The following is a 22,513-nucleotide window of genomic DNA, read 5'->3' as shown; positions in this document are numbered from 1 at the left end:
GGTTCAATTATTACAAAAGACAAAAAGTGCGAGTATGTGAATCCATTAATTTAAAATTAACTCGGGAGAAATTCACTACAAAAAATATTTTCAATTGGAAATGTCATTGGATTGTTAAATACATAAACCTGTTAATTATTATGAGCGCATTTAAAGATTGCTCCTGGAATGATGAGTTAAAATTTTATTATTTAATATTATTGAATAATTGAAGCCAACAAGGACATTGAATTGGAAGACTTTCAGTTATCAGCCAAAAGCACTATTCATTTTGTATACGTCTGACAGAGATTCGGAAAACTTTTATACGTCTGACAGAGATTCGAGCAGAAGGAAAATAAGAAACGAAAGGCGTTCACTGCAAAAACGTTAAAAAATAAAATTGAACTGATGTAAAGAAGACTTATCAAGTATTAACAGACAACATGCATACGTTCAAAAGAAAATTTCGTTTGTCAGCTATTTTAAAAGTTGAAAATGTCATGGTTTTGCACTCGTTTATGTATATGTATGTATGGTCACCGTACATGTGGTATGTATTTCAACGGACAAAGAAGGAGTATAAACTCCTCGCAAATAGCAGAGTGGCAGACCGTCTTTGCAAAGAACACATAAAAAATGCAGATACATACTCATGTGGGTATACCGAAGGTGGTTCTTGGTTGTGTGTGACCATAGGACACGGCAAGGTCACCTGGGGACGATGAACCACGGCCACGTGGTACTCAGTAGAGTACACAGCCTCCTCAACGAGTTGTCTACTCTAGCCGGTTCTACTATGTGGTACTCAGTTACTCACAACCACGCGCGCTCTGCGTCATCTCAGATTCACTTCAACAGCCCGGCACGATTCGCTAGGCTGGAGGTGCCCCATCGTGTCAACTACATTTACAGTCCACGTCTCGAAATGGGTTAAGATCTACTCGTATTTTGTCCAGTCTTCTAAAGTGGTCCAAGGATGATTGGTCACGATTCTCCCACTACTCCAGTCGTCACTCCTGGGTCAGATGAGTCTTTTCAACTAAATGTATGTATGTATCAAAGAGTTTTAAGAGAGTTGATGTTTTTACAATGATTATCAAATTTGACAATTGAAATTTGATGAGGGCAGAATTTGATTAATTTAATGTGTGATATGATGAATGAATGAATGTATTCGGATTTAGTGCGTTCTTCAGATATTGTCTAAGCATTAAGGTACAGAAGTGAAGGATCTTTCGTCAACGTAATGCAAAGGATTAAGACGAAGAAGATGGAGATAATTGATATTTCTATATTATACGAATGGTCTCTCTTTGAAAAACAAGAGAATATGGAAGAATACCTTTAAATCATTAGTCTATTTTTCGATCCAAGCTTACTACTATTGATGTAAATATTTTATGTAAGAAAATATTATATAGTACATATGTAGATCTTATAAGAGTCCTAATTAAACAAGTCGATTGCTTTAGTGGAATAAAAACGTGCGTATTTTAAAGCCTATTCGGTTCAGTTGATGTACATACAATATGTACATACTCAAATTTAAAATGCCAATTTTATTTTACTGCGTGATTTTTGGGTCAACAGACAACAACAGCTGCGTGGTCTCGAACGAGTGAGCGGTTGCAATATTAATTGAAAACATGCTTTTGCATGGGATATTTCATAAGATTGCCAAGCGCATTTTACCGACACGCAAGACTATTAGTAAAGATCATCTAAGTAATTATAATCCATACGACCATCCTACGATGAACCTTTGCAATGCCTGCTTGATGAAATATACACCCACAATCTACGTACATATGCCTGCATACATACTAGATTTTTTTTCGTGAAAACACCTGCTGTTGCTGCCTAGACTGTTTAAGTAGTAATAATGCAATCGGAAATATTTGCTGAATGTTTTTTTCACGTAAAAAAATCCCGGAAAACATGTCTCACATATCTGATATAATGTGAGTATCAAACAAAAGCTGATGTTTTTTTCTGGCAAGTAATGTGAAGGTCGGTCAAAGATACGATAATAAAAGTCATGGGATTTTTGGTCGGCGCAAACTTTGACTCATTGGGAAAGTATTCGTTCAAAATAGACAATGTGTGCATTGAAATAATATTTGAGTTTGATAAAATAGAAAAATGGAGTTTACTTTTCTATCTATACTAATTGGGTCATGTTTATTTACAACTGAAAAGATACTTTGTGGGGGCAAATACTTGACGAATTCCAAAAAAAAATCCAGAAACAACTAAAAGGCTACCAAACTAAACTTAAGCATAATATTCGATCTAAATAAGATGTTTCCTAATTTTTTTTCGGAAATGTATGTATGAGCCATTTTTTTATTTTATCTACATAAATACACTCGTATAATGTACCAGTGGCTTGCCTTGGAAATCTCCCTTTTTTATCTCAAAACCTTACAGCACACGTAAGTAAAGCTGTTACGATGAAAACTGGAAAATTTATATAGCATGCCACTGAAATGTACATATTAATAAATAAGTCATGGTTTGAATACACAAAATTTTTATATATAATACATTCACAAGCTAAAATGAAATGCTTACATTTCAGTCTTGAATTTTTTCCCAAATTGTTTGAAACTTTCCATTTTCTTTGTTTATTTCATTGTTTTCGCCAATTTACAAGGTCAAGGTCAAAGTGAATGTGAGAAATTTCTATCTTATAACAAACAAAAATAAACTTTCATAACACTGGCAATGCTAAGCGGCTAAGCAAAGGATATATCAGAAACATTGTACAAATGACACATCGTAATCGAATTCGATGCAAAATTCAAAAATTTCAACCTTTTTGTTTCACAAAAATATTGAAAAACTACTCTAAGTCGAATATTCAATCAATTTTTTTTTAAATCTGATTCATGTATGCATTTATTTGTTTACAAAAAATAAACAAGCAACTACTGGATAATAGGTATGTCATATATTTCCATAGATTTATTATTTAGAAGTAAAGACAAAATACCAGGATTAAACATATTGTAAAATAATAATAAAAAAAATCAGTCAAAAACTCGAGGTTGAATTTTACATGATCACAAAACTTCATCTATTGTTACTAATAAACTAGTTAAAACTAATAAAAACTCTGTAAACAATACAACTGTAATACGTATGTATAAAAAATAAACAAAAATACTATACGAGTCATGTATACACCCCTGTAAGGTACCTGTGAAGGCCTTACCTGAGGACGTGTCCTTGTCCCTTGGAGGGTCAGGGTCGACAGTCGGCCATGTTGCATCATTTCACACATGCTTTGTATCCGTGTACAGATCATTTCAAAAGAAAATACAATTAATGAAATAATATAAAAATATGTATGTATATATAGATACATACACAGTAAATCGTATATCAAGGTTTACACGTCCATTAAGTACTCCACTTATATAATACATATATAATATAGCACGAAAGATAGACAAGATAATCGCGCACATACATAATCTGTCTATCCTTGGGCGAATTCCGTAAAATGTTTAAAACGCAGTTACAAAACATTTGCATAACGACTCGTTCTCATGCATAACCGAAAATAAAAAAGGTTTTACACACCTAGGTATTTATACATACATATACATATGTATACATACAAAGTGCTGCGGTTTAAATTTGATTTAAGCGTAAGGTTTCAACGAAGTCGTATAATTAAGAAACACACTCTAAAGCTGCAGGTATGATTACTTGCGCGAGAATTACTTCAAGGATATTATGGGACAATTAGAACTACAATTATGATCGAACTCAAGTTGTTATATGCGGGTAATTAGAATTAGTTGTAAAAAAACTGGAATGGGTACAATTTTTTAATAATTACACATATAAACTGATTTGCACCTTAGGTCGTATATTAAAAGTTTTAGTATTACTCATCTGGGACATTAATCATACATATATTCGATTTTATATGATTTAATAATTTTTCACAACTACAGATGAATAATTTATCATTTTTGTGAAGGTTTAGCCTTGATTATTAATTTATTGTGTCGATAATTTGCCGCTCTAGTTTGCGAATAGCCGAATGTGATTTAATTTACTAGCCTTAAGCAAGGATTAAAAATTGGTAGAGATCTACAGTTTTTTTACATGTTCAAAAATATGTCACGAAATATCCAAAATAAATATAAAAACAAAATAAATAATAAAAATATGTCACGAAATATCCAAAATAAAGGAGGTATGTAAAAATGATATTGAAACGAGGCGATAGGCAATTGAGCATCAAATGTACAGATTAAAAGGTATAACGCATCATGTGAGACTAAAGCTCAATTTAAATGTATGCACACATATATGATGTTTGGATGTGAAACTTGTACATTGAACGCCAAGATGCTTCACAAAGAAGTATGGAACGATGCATACTCGGAAAAACGAGAAAATATAGGAAGTATGGACGAAAGGTGGAGTTCTAGAATGGTACCCGAACGTAGATATGTTTTAGTAAAAGGAAAACCGCAAGGAGACGGGTAGAAGAAGTTAGGAAAATGTGTGTTGAGTTGTGCGAAACAGAAACGAGTGGAAGCGTGTTAGAGAGGCCTTTATCCAGCACTGGATGGTGAATGGCTGTAAATGATGATGATATGAATGTTATCCCTATAAGAACCTGAAATTTTCGTTAGTAGAGTATAACGAAGGAAACTCAAGCTCAAATTCGCATTTCATATTTTAGTTTTGTATGTATAATATATTTGTATATGTACTTATTTAGTCAACTGTGATTAGTTTTTATTGCTATGTAACTTTACACACGAACATTTTGTCATTGAATGGTGTGATAGCGACTTACTATGAGAATTTTGTAGTCACTAATTCATTTTATATTATTTTTTTTAGAATTTCTACAGTGCCTTTGGTAGTCGATAATTTTCTGAGAAGCTGATGCTGCTACTGTGCATCTCCTCTTGAAAAAGGAATGCTGTTTCGTCGGGTAGGGATAATTTTTCTCATATTAGAGACACGCAACTGCGAAACTGCACGCTTTGGTGCATACACATATGCACATATAGACAGCATAATTACCATCGCGTATATATATAATTACATACGAAAAAAACAACTTAACTGTAGATCAATTTGGAAACTCTGAAGAGCGAAAAGCGGAGAATCGTTCAATCTCACCGATAGGGAAGCTACACATGTACATAAGTGGTTCACTTGGGAGCATATGGTGTTATTGAGTGCTTCGAGAATTCTTATCTACGAGTAAAAATTAAGCCGATATATGTATAAATATATATATACGTTATAATGTGCAAGTAAAAGGAAACCTGTTCCAAAATCCAAATGCAGCAAACTTGTCTCTTGAGATTAATCGACCAGTTATACTCACCCATGTGTATATATAATACAATAATATGAAACGGGTAAATTACGCAATGTAGAATTCCATCAGTCGATTAACGGTGCCGAATCTCTTGAGCGACACACTAATGGGTTGGACGCGAATGTCATATGAACCCATAAGGCATAAGCTGCCATTCTACTTCTTAACGGTTTATTTGCACGGATATACACATACATACATACGTAACATACTCGATATCAGACAAAACATCAGCGGATCCGGTCTATACAAAGCGAACTTCCGTTGCATCAAATTAGCAACGGTGTCGTAATAAAGTAGCCACTAGTGAAATTGATTCAATTTGACGTATTAAAAAAAAACAGTGGATCAAGACGAGTAGCGCAAAAATAAATGGTGAAATCAAACTCGAAGCGGCTGTCAAAAGTTAGATAGACATATCAATTAGTAAATCGATTTAACATAAAAGTTTAACCTTGATGTATCTTTCAATCGGCCGATCTGTTGTACTTTTTTTTTGTTTTCGAGAAAATGCATCTCATATGTACATAGATGTACAAAAGTCGATGCGTGCATTTTCCACACATTTCCACATAACGAATGTGGCGAAATTTTCAAAATTGAGTTGCTCTCATCGTTCTTTACAAACAATAAAATATTTTTAACGGTACACTTCAGTAATCTATTCCAAACTTTCGAAGTATATACATAAGACGTTAAATACGTCATGCGATATGTACATATGTACATGTGTATGTATATGTGAATATTTCATAAACATATCATAAAACTAAACTGATAATCTGTTGGTTTTATAATATATTTATTGATAAACAAAATGAAACGTTGATGAACTTGAAAATTAAGGAATGGAAAACATGAAGATTGATAATTTGCAAAGCACAGAATTTGCAATGTAATAGAAATTGACATATGTATGTATGAAATACCAATTATAAAACAAATCTCGAATATTGACTGCAACTTTTAAATATCAAACAGTGCACTATTAAAAACGATTAGGTATTTTAATTATAATTCATTATAATTAAAATACCTAATCGGAATTGGAATGCATTTTCGCTCTCGAATGTTAAGTTGAAACAATTGCATTCTTTAATTGAAACTCGAGGGTTATTGACGGGCGATTATTCAGATTTTGATAAAAACAACTAGTCAATCGTCTGAGCGAATGAAAATCCGAGAACGTACACTTACATATAATACATATTCATACATATGTGGATTGGCTATCATTAAACAACAATCGCGATAGGCTTAAGAGCTCTCCAATTATATAAATGGAATTTATCATACGTCATTACACTTCTAAGGAATGCATAGGAAAGTAGTAGGTATGTTTGGCAACATAGACATTGAACAATGTTCATCGATTAGGCAGAATATTCCAAGGGCTACAGCCCTGATCGAATTATAACGGCACGGGGAGAGGTATTCCAATCAAAAACCAGTTTCTAAGAAGAGGTTTTGTTGAAAAATTCAACATAATCACTATATAGCATGGCCCTTGAATGTTTCGATAAGGGATAAGTAATACTCACTTCAAATCGACAGTATATAGGTATATAAATAAATATCACAATGTTTGAAATCTGAGGTGATTTTTGTTACCTGTCAGATAGCTTATACAAATATGTACATAAAATGACCCAATACTTAAACTTAACATAAAATTAAAACACAAATTCTTCATAATATGTATGGACGTTCATATGTATGTACATAAGTACAATCTATAAAGTCAAAAATATTCTAACTTTGTATAAGATCATATCGAAATAGGTCATAAATCGAAAGTGAACTTGTTACTTTTAAAATGATATTGTTGAAATATTTATTACAGTTACAAGAAAAACTTGTAATGCTTCAAAGAAGTTTAAATTGACCGGATAAGTACGGACAAACGAACGTCTGTCTGTGAATAGAATTTCTCTTCCGAATTGATTCGGACACAAGTGATGATTATCGAGAGTATTGGGCTCAAATGAAAACTAAAAAATAAATAAAAAAAAAACTAACCGAGAAAGTACAAAAGTGACTTTAAAAGATATCACAGACAATGGGTAAAAGGCAATTAATTATCAGGTATCCACGGACGGTTGATTTGAACCAGTAGACCAGAGAAAAACTGTTGTTGTTCAACACAAACTGTTCCTGTTTAGGTACCTACAAAAATATGATGGCATTAAACCGCTACTTTGTTCTGCAACCGCAAATATTAAACATTTTACTTATTCAATTACTTGTTTTGGATTGAAGAGGAAAAATATCCTTAAAATTGAGATTTGATTATCACTTTTTTGACAGTCATTTATCATATATCGTTAAAAATTGAAGTACTTATAGTTTAATGAAATTAATCGGCATTAGCCCTTTGACTTCTATCATGCAAAACGATAGACGTCTTTTGAAAACAAAAGTTGAAAGCAGATTTTGGAGTTGAAACTCTAACACGGCTGTCTCGTAAATATTTAAAATGCTCTCACATGTAAATCAATTAATCGTACCAGTATAAAAAGAAAATATTGACGATGGGTGATTGAGTTTGATGCGTAGGCGTTAAATGGACGTTTTTCTCTTATATTAACCAAGAGCGGCAATAATAACATACCGGAAAAATAAAACAATACAATGAGACCGTTTATAACAGCGTGAAAGCCATTGTAAGGGCTTTCAAAAACGACTGGTCAACTGGTTGGCACGCTTCGGGCGTCAGTTGCAAAACTTCTGGGTTATATTATAGTATTTATTATTGGTCGACTCTCACCGGACACGCCCTCTTCAAATTTGTTATTTAGACACACTCGTCATGTCGATTTCCATTTCCTCCATTACCTACTCACTTATTGCTATACATTAACGATAATAGTATTCCAAAAATCGATGATGGATGATGGTAATATTTACGCTTAACACAATACTTCAGTCTTACGTCTAGAACACACACAATAATTACAAAAAAACTTTCCATAGCAAAAGTACTTTGTCACAGCAGTGTCTGTCTAGTAGTAATTTATTTCAAAAAAGTTGTATCTATCTATGTATGTAGTTTATGTCTGGTGCTCGGTGAATCAAGACTTACAAATCATAGCTCTGCGACCTTCAACATCATTGAATACAAAACTATTCGATATTCGGTAGTAAGAAAATCAATTATCCAAAAACATCAAAATAATCAAATTTCAGTTTGATATTATTTGTTGAAATTTGTAGATCAAATCAGTGAAAAATTACACGAAAAGACGTAAGATTCAATATTGTCAACTCATAAGGATTGTATTGCAATATTATGTTACTCGTTTCTTGTGTATAACAGGCTTTATACTTTCTTCGCGAGTAGTGCTAGTCAAGAGTCATTATGAAAATGACAGACTATGAATCAAATGACGATTTGCAAGTGAAAGGTATTGTCAATAGGTAGGTAGTTTAGATAGGCGACAATCTTACGTTCAAGTCTAAAAAAAAGGAGAAGTACCAAAAGTGCATCTTATGTAAGTAGTAATAATATCGAAAAGATGATGACGTAGCGGATGTCGGTTTACAAGAATGGAGGTACCTACTAGAAGTGTTTTTTTTTTTTTTTTTGGTCACGCTCTTGCACATTATTATTACGGTAAATTTTCCGCTTTTTATTTGATGGAGAAAAATTGCCCAGTGCGATGGAAACGCGCGTACGAATCATACGAACCAAGAGGTGAAAAATTGCACTTAATGCCTATTTTTTTTTATTATTTTGGAGTGTATGGCTAATTCAACTTATTTGAATACTATATACATACAAACACTAGCTTATTTGAATAAATAAAATATTCTCACAGTTAATTAAATATACTTGAAGAAAATATATACGTACATATGTAAGTCTACACACATTTTAGATTTGACGAGTAGGTAACACAATTATATGTACAGGAATGTTGTAAATAAAATGAAATAATGGTTGATTACTAATTATTAAGGTAAAACAAGATTCGATAAATCTTGCTAGGAACTATGAACGACCTTGACTATCGAACTGTGGACTTTTAGATCGAGAATGCAATATGGTTAAAACTGTTATGTAATAAGCAAACACCACAGTATGAATAATTTTTATGGAATTCACACATCATAGCAGAAACGAATGATGTGGAGGCAGGTGAGTTAAGCATTAAATAATATATCTATGCAAATTGTGCACTGAAGATATGTACATACGTATTCATATTCGTCTGTTAATATGATACGTTGTCGATGTTCGTTGAGACTCTCATTGGTGGAAAATTGATCGAAAGACATGAGAATCAATTACATACACTACTAAATTCTCGTTTACGCACAATGGCGTTGCAAAATGATTTCGTTAACGAGACACAAAGTAAAAATTGAAATTGTGCATGAGAAAAGCAAAAAAAAACCCCCCGTTGAGTATGAATTTGTCCGAGGCTGTGAGAACAGATTCGAAGACCAACAAGGTAAAACACTCCCACGTTTCGTAATGGCCGTTTAGACTTCTCGCTGTGAAATCGAGAAAATTGCCGGAAAAATCTAACAAAAGACAAATTCGGCAAAACAGGTGGTGAAAATTGGAATCGGTCCTCTAATAACAATTGACTAATGGGAAGGAAGATTTTGCGTTACTGCAATTAGCACTTCATTTGACCCATCACATGAATTCTGATTCAACTCTTGTACTCTTATTTTTAGATGATGATAGTATTTTTCAATCAGATAAAAGATAAACGCTTGAAATAAAATATGCCAAAAGAATGCCGGTAATGAGTATTCAGTATTGGATATGAAGATTATAATCGCAGGTAAAATCTCAACTGAAGAAATGTTCACAACAGGTGAGAGCTAATAAAAAGCATGCATGCTCGAGCTTCAGTACATTAACTCTCAGTATTCAAAAGATATTTTTAATTAAAATTAGAAACTGGAGGAGATTTTGATTGACGGAAGAAGCTCGCGGCTTAGGAGTCTGCCTACTGCCAACCACCGTCATTGGATCGATGGAGTAATTTGGCAATAATCTGTGGTAAATTAAGAGAAAATGACCGCCAAGCGAAATGCAAACAAGGTGAAATTATTACGCTTTTTTGTGTCGACGGCCACTGTTTAATAGTAGAAAAAATTTTGACACACTTTAAGCGGAACAGTAAAGACAATGTACGAAAGTAATAGACAGGTGAATGATTGCTAATAAGAAAATGGTAGGCTTGGAGCCAATTATTATACATTAGTCTGATTGTTATAATCAGTATTTGCATTCGAATTAGCGACGTTTAAGAACGTATGCTAACTAGCTATATCATGTCGGATTTCTAATGCGGCCTTAATATGCCCAAACACACGACTTAAATAATAAGATGCATTTTAACACTTGCTGGTATTCAGCGGGCGTGTTGGAACGTAGGGTGTAACTTTTATGGAAATATCACAGTAATATTAGTAGCACAGCATTAGTAGATCATCAATGAAAACCACAAGATATACATATATATTTAAAAGTTATTTCCACATATACATACATACATAAACTATCCAAATAATTGATATAAACTAATACACGATATTCGTCAGTAAAGATCAACTATAGCTAGAAGGGACTTTATAACATTAAGTACATACATACATACATACATATGTCTGTCTGTTGTACAACAGCACAATATGTCAGTCTAAGTTTAAGTCTAAATTTTATTTTAGTTTCAGGATATTCGGCTATTGATAATAACGCACGCATACAAAACCTACATCTGAACAAAAATATACAGCTAATTTCCTTATTTGAACCGGTCGAAATGCGCGTTCACACGCGTCGACCAATTAAAATCAACTACTGGTTTGAAGGTCTCGGTTTTTCATTCAGCAAGCTGGTGGTGGTGACGGGAGAGGACACCGATGTGATTTGAATAATTTAAATTTTACAGGAAATTGAACTTCCATGCGAAACTTTCACCTTATGAAACGTATTCATGCACCCGAAACGTCATCAAGGATAAATTCGTTTATTATGTACACATAGACCGGGTTAACAGTAAAATATTAGACATTCACGTAGATTTTTTTGACAGACGTTCCTCGTACGGTTAAAAGTTATGCATGCAGCTATAGACATACTCCACAAGAATCTATCTCTCGAATCCGTTTTACGAACAAAAAATAATGTTGTCAAATGCAATCATCTGAACATAAGGACAAAAAAAACTTCATCGTTGCATATTTACAGATATGTCATCACCAGAGATCGGCGGTCAAGTTGCTTTTAATGACAAAAAAATGGTTCACTATTGTCAATTACATACAAATAAAGCGAGAAAAAAAATTGGCAATAGTGAACTATTTTTTGTGCAAAAAGTATCGTCCCAACGCCGATCTTTGATCATCAATGCTGGACGAAGGCCTCTTTAATACGTTTCCATTCGTCTCTGTTTTGAGGAACTCTCATACATCTCATCACACTCGTTTTTACTAATTTCATCCAACTATCCCCCGCCCGTAGCCATCCTTGCACTCTTTTAAATTTTCTCGGGTACCGTTCGAGCACTTCTTTCGTCCATCAATCTATCGTCCGTTCTTGTAGCTACGTCCAATGCCATTTGAATTTTTTTACTTTCATTATTACATCAACCGCTTTTGTCACACTTCTAACCCAAATATTCCGTTTTAATGTACATAAAGAAAATCATTAAGTTAATTCAAAAACAGTATTATGTATGTGTATAATGTCCGGTCCATTATTTAATAACAAATCTGAAAAGACATGGTCGAATTCAAGAAAAATTATCCGATAGACAACATTGTGTAGTGAACAATAAACGTCACGGTTTAGAAGTGTTTATTACGATTATTTTTCACCATCGAAATATAAAAATCCATTGAAATTTCTATTATTGACCTAACCGCGCAAAATGTTTCAAAACGATTGGAAGACTGTAGGAATTTTAGCTCAATCGTTTGTGAAGTGAAACATAGAAAAGCCTTGTAAAAAAGGTTTGTCTGTTGGCAGCAAGTGGTTGGTCTCTTCGAAAACCCTAGAACCGACAAATTGCTAGGGTCTGCAGAATTTGTTACAGACTACGTGAATGGCAAGAGAAAACAAAAAGGTGAATTGACATCAATGAATTAAACCACATGCTGAAAGATAAGCAGATTTCATTAGAGAATGGTAGGTCAATAAGATCCAAGCTGTTATACATATGTATGTACATACTTATACTATGTAGATGCCCTGCAGCAGCGGTGCGTGAGCATTATCATCGGTTCGACGAATGCCTACTAGACATGGGTAACGGAGCAAGCTATAATGCAAATGCGCGAATTCCGGTGAAAACGGTAAACAGCGCTAGAGTACCGTTCACGTTCAGCGTGTGCTTCGGCCCTTTGGGAGGGCCGGCACTCCGGTTTGACCGGTATTGGCGAGCCTTGGCAAGGGCACACAATGCACACCCGAAACGAGACACACCACTGACCCAATTCTCGATACCAGTTTTGTTTATTTCTTCATTTTTTATTCGCGAATGTCGTCGGCTTGCTGCAACGGGCTGTCTGTCATTCAATGAGCTTTGTCAGCGATGCTTCGATCTATACCGCAACCGATGCAATGTGGGGCGGGATTCCAAGAAATATGTATACAAGCCGTATATTATGAAGCACGTGAACTTCGAGGTTGGAGTTTCGATTACCACTGCTATTCGACAGATTTACTCCATCATCCTTATCAATATTCATATATAATATTTGGAATGACCTAAAACAGTACAATTTAGTACTTTTGTGCATATGCATACATGTGCATACGAATTCTCGGGGCCCGGGTACTTGGTAAGGGCCTGGTCCGAAATGGTAAGCGGTGTAAGCGAAGCCTGCAAATTCCCGTCTACCCAGCGGTGACGAATTCGTCGACACAATTCGCCATAAACAGTCAAATACTTTTATGCAGCGGTGTGCTGGAAGCAGGTTCTCCCGGTTCTCTAGAGCCGGTTGTTGAAAAAATGGGAGTTCTCAGAACCATTGGTCAAAGTTACAAAATAATCCAAGAGGTCAACTACTTTAAAACACTTTTAGACATAATATATTCAATTTTTCATGTAAATAAGAGTTTACAATGTAATTCTTTCAGATGAATTTAAAAATATTCCATTCCAAAAACGTTCATCAATTCCATTCTCTTCCCAAAGAAAAGTTATTACATTGTACGACAGATAATTTTGAAACGTCGATTATTGTCTACTAACCCATATGAATTTCAACAACCAATTTAATAATGATGAAAATTCTCATTTTTTTGAAAAAGTCGATCTTTCAACCTGGCTACTTGATGAAATTGTTTGTCCGCGGTCGGGTGAAAAAAAATTGTGTCAAATCTGAAAAACTGAAATAGCCAACACTGATTTTAAATTTATCGAGAACAAAACATTTTAGTTTTGTAAATTTTTTCATAATGGCCGAAGGAAATATGACCGAACCATTGATTGATATGGATAATAGTAAGATAATAAATGGCTGCATAAATATGTATGCAGGTATGTATCAATAGCGTGCTAAAAAAATCTCCCTTCTTTTATCGCACAGCTTTACTAACGTGTGCGCGACCAGGATACAAGGGGACCCGATATGACGTCACCTAGTCACCTTGTATGAATAATGCTCGCGCACACGTAAGTAAGGCCGTGCGATGAAAACGGGGAGATTTCCACGACATGCCTACTACTGGTAAGTAGATATTGTATGTATTTGATACATGTAACTCAAATGTATTGCACTCAATGAGCGAATGTACCTCAAAATACACCATCTTAAATACGTATAATTCTAGCAGTTTTACAAAAGAAAATGAGTTTTCAATATTTTTTTAAAAATAATGTATCTACTGATATAATAAGGATTTACGGAATACATATATTTACATACCGGAAAAAGCAACGGTCGCGAGGTCGATGCTTTTTACTGAACTTCAATTTTTAAATTTAATTAATTATATATTCATTTTTTTTATTATTTAAATTTAGTTGTCCAGTAACGGAATCGTTAGTTGCACGCGGGCAAATAGCACGTACATAAACATATTATACATATATTCAACTCTTAAAATCAACATCAAAATATACACAGTTGATGTTTAAAAACATGTTTAATTTTCATTTAATATGATTTTGAGAAAATCTTACTTACATCAATTGGTTCGACTGTCACAATTTTTACTGGCGGTAATTTATCACGTGTGAAATTGGTTTTTGCACAAAATTATAGCACATATCCCTTTCAATTAATCTTCAGACATCACGATTATCACTAACAAGTTTTGCGACACTGAGTGATTTAAAAGTAAAGTACAACTATTCTTTCTTTGCGCACGCCACCATTTTTTTTCGCGTATGATATTCATTTGTTTCTTAAAGAGATTCGAAATTAATATTATATACATATTTAAAAAGGCGTGAAATAAAATAATTTTTGTACTACATATGTATTTTTACTTGAGAAGATTTTTGACGCTTTGTTTCATATGTAAAATTAATACAAAATATATCTTATATTATTTACCTGTCAGTAAATAGTAAAGCCAGTCAATTTAATTCGACTACATATTTGTCACACATTTAATTCTATTAATATTACATACTCACTTACATATATTACATATCATAGATAGGTAGGTATTAGGGATTGCAATAACGGTATACCGGTAAATCAGAAGAAATGTCGCCATCGGTAAGTACCGGTAAATTTTAAAATTTTCCGGTATTTACCGTAAACTATTTTTTTATGAATTAAGTATATATATGTAAAGGCATGATATTGCAAAATATTACATTAATTATGTAATTAGTGGCGTATTATGGATTAGGTTGTCTGGAATATGTTTATTTTCAGCATTAAATGTGGCAATTTCAAATTGATAAATTCATTGGCAACACAACCAACCAAATCGTAATAAATGCGATCAGACGTTCGTTTCAATTATGATTGAAACTTTCAAATAGTCCAAACTTTAAATAAATAAATATGATTGGTTAACCTTTGACTGCTACAACAACGATAAATCGTTGTTTTGAAATCGGCGAAGATTGCTACGACGATCGTTGTTGTCGTCATTAATTGTCGTATTTCTAGTCACTGGAGCCTGAGGGGGCCGTGTATTGTTCAAAGGTTGTAAATGCATTGTTAAAGGTTTGCCGAACAATGGATAGCACTGTGACTATCCTACCTCTACGTATTTCAATACTTTCTTTGAGCCGCCAGCGCATCAGTGGCACGAAACATTTTTTTTATAAACGTATTTATATTTATTTTTCAATCAAGCTTCATAAATATTTATCAATTTTTTAAATAAAAGCTCTTCAATTTCGGGTTCATCATCAAAGTAAATTTCGGGTTCGTTGTCAATGTCATATAAGGAGTTATTACTTGGGAATTGATTATTGTCGATAAATTCATTTTCAGAATCAGTAGAGCTGCTGATTTGTCGAGTTCCTCGGCGAGGAGCTATTACTTCGCTTTCGTCACTTTCACTGTCCGATATCATTTTGCAGAGTTAAAATAAATGGCAAAAAACAATGGAAATCCGCTTTCAATTATATAGGTCAAGAGACGTCACGAATTCGTGCAATCAATCAAATGCAACTGATATGTATACAAAATGTTTATGATACATGTTGAAAAATTATTTGATTATTAGAAACTTCGCATCCTTGTGTGTCTCGCTCAAACGTACACAATTAAAACCAAGAAAGAAAGAGAGAAAGACCGCTACCTGTTTCGAATATATCGCATGTTGTAAGGATACATCGATGTCTAAAAATAGATTATTGAAAAAAATAAAGCGTCGGAAAACAATCGTCAAAACTTATATATGTAGGTATCTCTTTCGCACGCACGCATGTAAAAGCAAGACAGAAAGAGAGAGCACGAGTCCACAACTGATTCTTAAAAATGTATATAAAGTATTATAAAAATTACGCGCGTTCGGCGAAGTAAGTATGTAAAAAAAAAATATTATATTTATTTTTTTCAAAATAATTACAAATGTTAGCATTTTTCGCTTGGACATTGAAAAACCTCGTAGCAGCCAAAGGGTTAAAAATATAAAAAAAATTAAACTAATTTATTACCAGAGATCGGCGTCAAAGTTCCTTTCATGCACAAATGATTTACTATTGTCCTACAAAGCAAGAGAGCAAAAAAGGTTGATAATAGTAATTGACAATAGTGCATTAATAAACCATTTTTTTGCATGAATGCAACTTCGACGCCGATCTCTAATTATCAAGAATTTACTTTAATGCATTTATATGACATTATTAACACGAGATTTATTTTTAATTATTTACGATTCAATCTTGGTTAACGTTTTTATGAAAAGTAACCACATATACATATGTACATAATTATCTAATCCAGATTTTTTTTCATTTACCGGTAAATAGTGGTATACCAGAAGTAGGACAAATAATTTACCGTTTACCGGTTTATGAAATTTGACCGTAAACTGCAATCCTTAGTAAGTACTAATAAATCTGCAGTGCTGATTCGTCTGCTTGAAAAATTTGCATGACGTCAAGGACAAGACAGAAAATAGTATATTAATTCATTAATTAATATTAACATATTCGATATTTCATTGGATAAAACGAATAAACCGTATCAGCCACAGGAGCAATCGATTTGTCCTCCTACAACTTTCATTAATTATGATAATTTTAAGTGCAGTATTTATAAACAGCGTTTCTCAAAAAAGCATGCATAATTAGTCAATTAAATATAAATCGCAATAGTATGCTAATTGAATAATTCATAATAAAAACATTGAAATGCCAACAAGACTAGTATGGTGCAAATTATATGCGGAACGAGACTATGCATGGCTTTTTTTCTCATCGCTTATTTAATAGATTCCTAATTAAGACGCTGATTATGTCACTGTCACACGAAATTGTCAATTTGACATTTGCCCAGTGAATGTTTTCATTTTGTTTTTTTGCATAAGTAGATACATAGAGTATGTATAAAATAATAATCCCGCCGCTTGCATTCCGTGAATAACGACCTTGTCTAAAATGTCGATTCGAAAGTTCGTCCATTTTAATAGTTTAATTCCGAAGAGTTCACTGTTGAATTGAAAAGGTCAATTTGACGAGTTTTAAAATGTGCATTCGATATGCATAATTGAATGACATTTAATAGTGAGTTTTGCAATAATTTAAACAATCAATTTACGAGATGAAAGCGTGGCTAAGTGGGTCGAAAAGAAACACGATATTTATTATGTTATGTAGAGTTCATTTACCGATTTACTTGAATAGAGCACATATTTGTAGTCAATTATGCTTAATATGTTTTTGAAATAAGCCAGCGTACGTACGTACGCCTTTGTCTGTCGTATTTTGGTGCGAAAAAAGGGCAAGAAATGTCACACACTCCATTGAATGTGTCAACGGAATTTGAACGGCCTTCACACACAAATAGAAGCATTCAATAAAAATAAGTAAATTTCTAATTCATTAAAGACATTTTCAATAAGAGCTTAACTATATTTTGACTCGGGTAAAAAAAATTATTATTATATTCATTTATTTTTCTGAAAAATAAAACCATACTTTCAACTTAATAAGTAAGGTTACATTTAGTCTCAAAGTTAGCGGTTGAAAATTATTAATTACAATATATATCATTTACAGTATTTTATCTATTGCGAAAGCGAACGAATGATCAGTAATATTGAAATTGCACAACTGAGAGAGGGTGGAGAAGGCCTCAAAAACTGTGTCAAAAAGTGAACGGTTTCAATTTTGAAGTACACAATAAAAATCACTTAATACACAATGCGCCATTATTAAATAAATGCACTCATCAAAAACTATTCGAAATTTCCATTGTTCTCGGATTTTAAAGTAGTAGCGAGTAATGTATTTACCCATAAGATACGTCTGTACACACATATGTATGTAGATAAAAGCGGAAACGTAAATACTAAAACTTGAACGAAAGATAAAGCAAATTAATATTTATGGAGAACGAGGCTCGTCGATATCGGCTTAATTACGCTGCGGTGTTAATTGCGACTTATCGCCGTTTGAGAAGCGCTGGCGTGGAAGTATGCGCGACATCTTTATATAGGGAGTGATTTAGTGGTTGAAGCGAGTTGCAAATAGCGTCGTTATCCTTTGACTGTACGTCTTCATAAATCAAACGATTATAATAGAAGGCCTATAAGATTATATTTTACGATCCAATAATGTGTGAGATTCAGCCCCAAGAAAAGCGTGCCTTTATATGAAATAGAAATTCTATGAGATGAAGCTTCATACAATTTTAAATTAGACTTCATATAAGAAAATTTTCAATTTTTATATTATCTTATTTCCCAAGCTGGGTTTTCATCATTACAAGATCTGTCGATGGAAAAAGACAATATTTCAAATTGAATTAATATGTGGACTTACTTTTTGGTCAAGTTGATTACTATGGCGCAGAAGTAGGAGTATTTGTAATCTGTGAACAAAATAAAAATTGCATTTTAATATAAAAATTACTGATATCACATAATTTTACAATATATGTACATAACATCCTAATAATAATATCAAGATTAATTTCTTTCACCTCTGTATATGCGAAAATTTTTAAAATGGTTTTTCTTCTAATTTATTTTTTCTTATCAATTTTGTAATTAATAAAACTGTAAATTTTCCTAACAAAATAAATGAATTAATGTACATATGTACATAGGGGACGCGACAATTGGTGCAAGTCCAAAAGGATCAACGACAAAATGTACCCGCGACAAAATGTCGACGGAAATAATGTTCAATCGACAAAATGTTCAAAAATCCTAAATTTTCCTATTTTAGTGTAAAAAGTAACTTTTTATTGTATTATGTTTATCGATGTATATGGTATTTTGTACTGGTACTTTTTATCGTATACATCGCGGGCGTTATTAAATAAGTATAAATGACAGGTGTTCTCAACCGTATCCAATATTTACTTATTTAAATTGAAAAAAAAAAACTTTCTAAGCGTATGAACTGCAGATTACATTGAATTAGTTTTTATGGCAGGGCTTCTCAACCGTCTCCAAAATTTTACTGCCTTTTAATTTAATTTAATTTAATTTACTGCCTGCCATATAAACTAATTCAATGTAATCTGCAGTTCATACGCTTAGAAAGTTTTTTTTTCAATTTTAATAAGTAAATATTGGATACGGCTAAGAACCCCTAACATTTAAATTAATTCAATGACATCTTAAAATGATATTCAATGAGTCACAATGACATTCGCTTAAAATGTAATTGTTCAATTTAAATAAGAATATGTTGGTACGGTTGAGAACACCTGTAATTTATACTAATTTAATAACATCCGCGATCTATACGATAAAAAGTACCATATACATCGATGCACTAATTTTCGGGTACATTTTGTCGTTGAACCTTTTGGACTTGCACCAATTGTCGTGTAACCATGTACATACGTACATATATAGTCATGAATACTTCAAATTTTATATGACCACAGTACGCAGCATTATTTTATTTTATTTACAATTTTACCAGAGGCATTACAGAATAGCTTTAAACCGTCACTATGGTTAAGAAAATAATATGAAATACGAAACAAATAAATCAGTATATAAAAACAAAAATACAATATTAGAACATATTTTACTATGTCAAATAAAACAATCAACTAAATAAGAATATTTTAGATTAAACAAATCCAAACTAACAAAAATCTTGTTGAGGAGCTTGATGCCCCTTGCAACAGGCGACAAAGCCATCAAATGGGTACGTGCCACAGGAGTAGAAAACAAACTGCGGCATCTAATGTATCCGATTTAGCTGAGAGCGTTGAAGCTCAATTCTCCAAAAATTTGAATTACTTTCCAAACCAACTAGTACTTTGTTGAAATGTTTTCCCAAATACAGCGTACTTTCGATTATCCGGTTTGCCGATTAACGATGGTCTTATGATACCTGAATTTTTACCACTAATATGGACCAAATCATCATCATCAATGACCAAATCATCATCACCATGTTGATCTTATAAAAAACAACTCTGGCTGGGGAAGATGACGACTTGATTAATTTTTGGCAAAAATGAGGATGCTATACACGAAATAGCAAAATTTTGGTCGAGAGTAAAACCAATAACACTGGTTCGATCATGGAGAAAGATTCTTACTAACATGGAAATAAATTTATCAGATTTTAAAGAGATCGTGGCAAGTGATATATCTGAAAATTTAAAATGCTTTGAAAATGTTGATCGAAGAGTGGCTTGATCTGGATTCAAATGATCCGGGTTTCCAACACATGAGCTATGCAGATGTTTGAGTGACAATAGAAACAATATCAAAAATTGATAGTTCGGATTGTCCGGTCTTGTACTCCCAATCATAAGACCGGATAATCGAGATTATACTCGAGGGAATTATATATAACCTAGAGCTCCCAGCAGATAGGCACTGGGCAGATAGGATAGAGCCAAGGATAGCGACGATGAACTATAATATATGTGGTGACCGGAAAAATGCACTCGAGATATTGCAGAAAAATGCACCTTTGAAAATTATGACTTCTCTAAACTGCGCTACTATTCAGTGCAATTTAGTGCATTTTTCCGGGAACCAATATATGTATGTAAGTACATACATCTGAGAAACCTCCTCTGCACTCTATGTATCTAAAGGTATTGTCAAACTTTCATGAAGTTGCGGTTGTTAAAATACTAACGTGGATTGGGTTTTGTTAGCATCACGAACTATCGGCAGGTTATGTTAATTTATAGACTTACATACATATACATTTATGTTAGAACAGATTGTCCCGCAACCCTTCTAAAAGTATGCAATTAAACCTTAATACGACAGATGAATCTATTCCATTGTTTATTATATTATAAACATAACAATATTACAAGTTGAAACAATAGCAAAACGAATCCATTCGAACTGCGTGCAATTCTCAACCGGTCAAGGTTAAGCAGTGACAATAATCACATACCTCAAGAACGTATGTATCTCAAACCGACTATGTAATTTAGTTTCCCAATATGCGATAAGATACAATGGAGAGACCGATTACTATTATAATATTATTGTCATTGGTGTGAAAACGAACGCCGGACAAATAGCAAAATCAACGTTTTGCAATTGCGTCACACGTTGCACCGGCGACATGCAACGCAACTGCGACCTCGAACACCTCAACAATGGCCGACATAATAAACAAACAGGTTGAATTTTAAAAACCGGCGGCAGATTAACCTCTAGGAAGCGAGAGATGTAATTAAATCGTTCGAGTGCATCGCGTGTAACGGCTAGGGCTCGGATTGCATTATATGTAGGTAACTGAGGTACTCCCCTCAACAGTACACATGCAAGTACCTTGTGACTTGGACTCCTCACCTAAATATTATACGGTGGGCAATGCACCGTGAATGCATTACAAAGCAGTTGTTGTTGTTGTTGTCGAACTGACCGCACACGAATCGACCGAATGCACCAGGTCATACAAGCGGAAAAGGGTGTGGGCGTGTAATATTATACATATGTAGATGCATACATTCGCCTACAGTGCACTTTCATTGAAGTTGGATTTTGTAACCATTTACCGCTACTGTATGAAAAATCTATTTAAATTTATATGTAAAAGTAACTAGCGTTTCAAATGTAGCAGTTGTTGTTACTACACAATACTGAATCATCTGTGCTTCAAAATATTATAGATGGTAAAAGAATAGATAGATTTCTTACAAGTCAGTAGTTGATTTTTATGGGTGACTATTAATTGAACTTTAATTTGGATCATATTAACTTTCGTTAAAATAATGTACACATTCAACAAATACAAATGTATATTGCACATGAGAAAAATTATTATCACTTGTATTAATTTATTTGAACTTAAAAACGGATACTTAGCACGTTTTGTGTCCACAGGCTCCTTTTTTTATCTGTCAAATTGAACGTTACATTGATTATTTTACCGTTGTTTGTTTTTGCTGATCTGGTAAGCGAATTTATATACATATACAATTATATTTATTATAAATTAATTGATTATTTCTTATTGTACGATTTATAGAAGATAGAGAATGAACAATCTACTTGAATTTACCAACAATTATGATTCAGAAAGTGAAGAGGAAGTAAGTGAAACGCGTATTTTACAACAT

The 22,513-nt window shown here is 33.2% G+C and overlaps 1 protein-coding gene across 1 annotated transcript in view; it reads right to left on the bottom strand.

Moving 5' to 3' along the window:
• The window catches only part of smash (smallish), a 138,608-nt gene that overhangs the window by 88,444 nt on the left and 27,651 nt on the right, over positions 1–22,513 (bottom strand). Inside the window, exon 2 of the mRNA XM_077428180.1 lies at positions 18,772–18,820. The gene's annotated coding sequence lies outside the window, so the exon portion shown is untranslated. The remainder of the gene's footprint in view (positions 1–18,771; positions 18,821–22,513) is intronic.

The sequence above is a fragment of the Arctopsyche grandis genome, chromosome 1 (assembly GCF_051622035.1).
Source record: "Arctopsyche grandis isolate Sample6627 chromosome 1, ASM5162203v2, whole genome shotgun sequence".
NCBI lineage: Eukaryota > Metazoa > Arthropoda > Insecta > Trichoptera > Hydropsychidae > Arctopsyche > Arctopsyche grandis.
The sequence above is the reverse complement of the archived record's forward strand: the minus strand, read 5'-3'. Positions and strand labels throughout refer to the sequence as shown.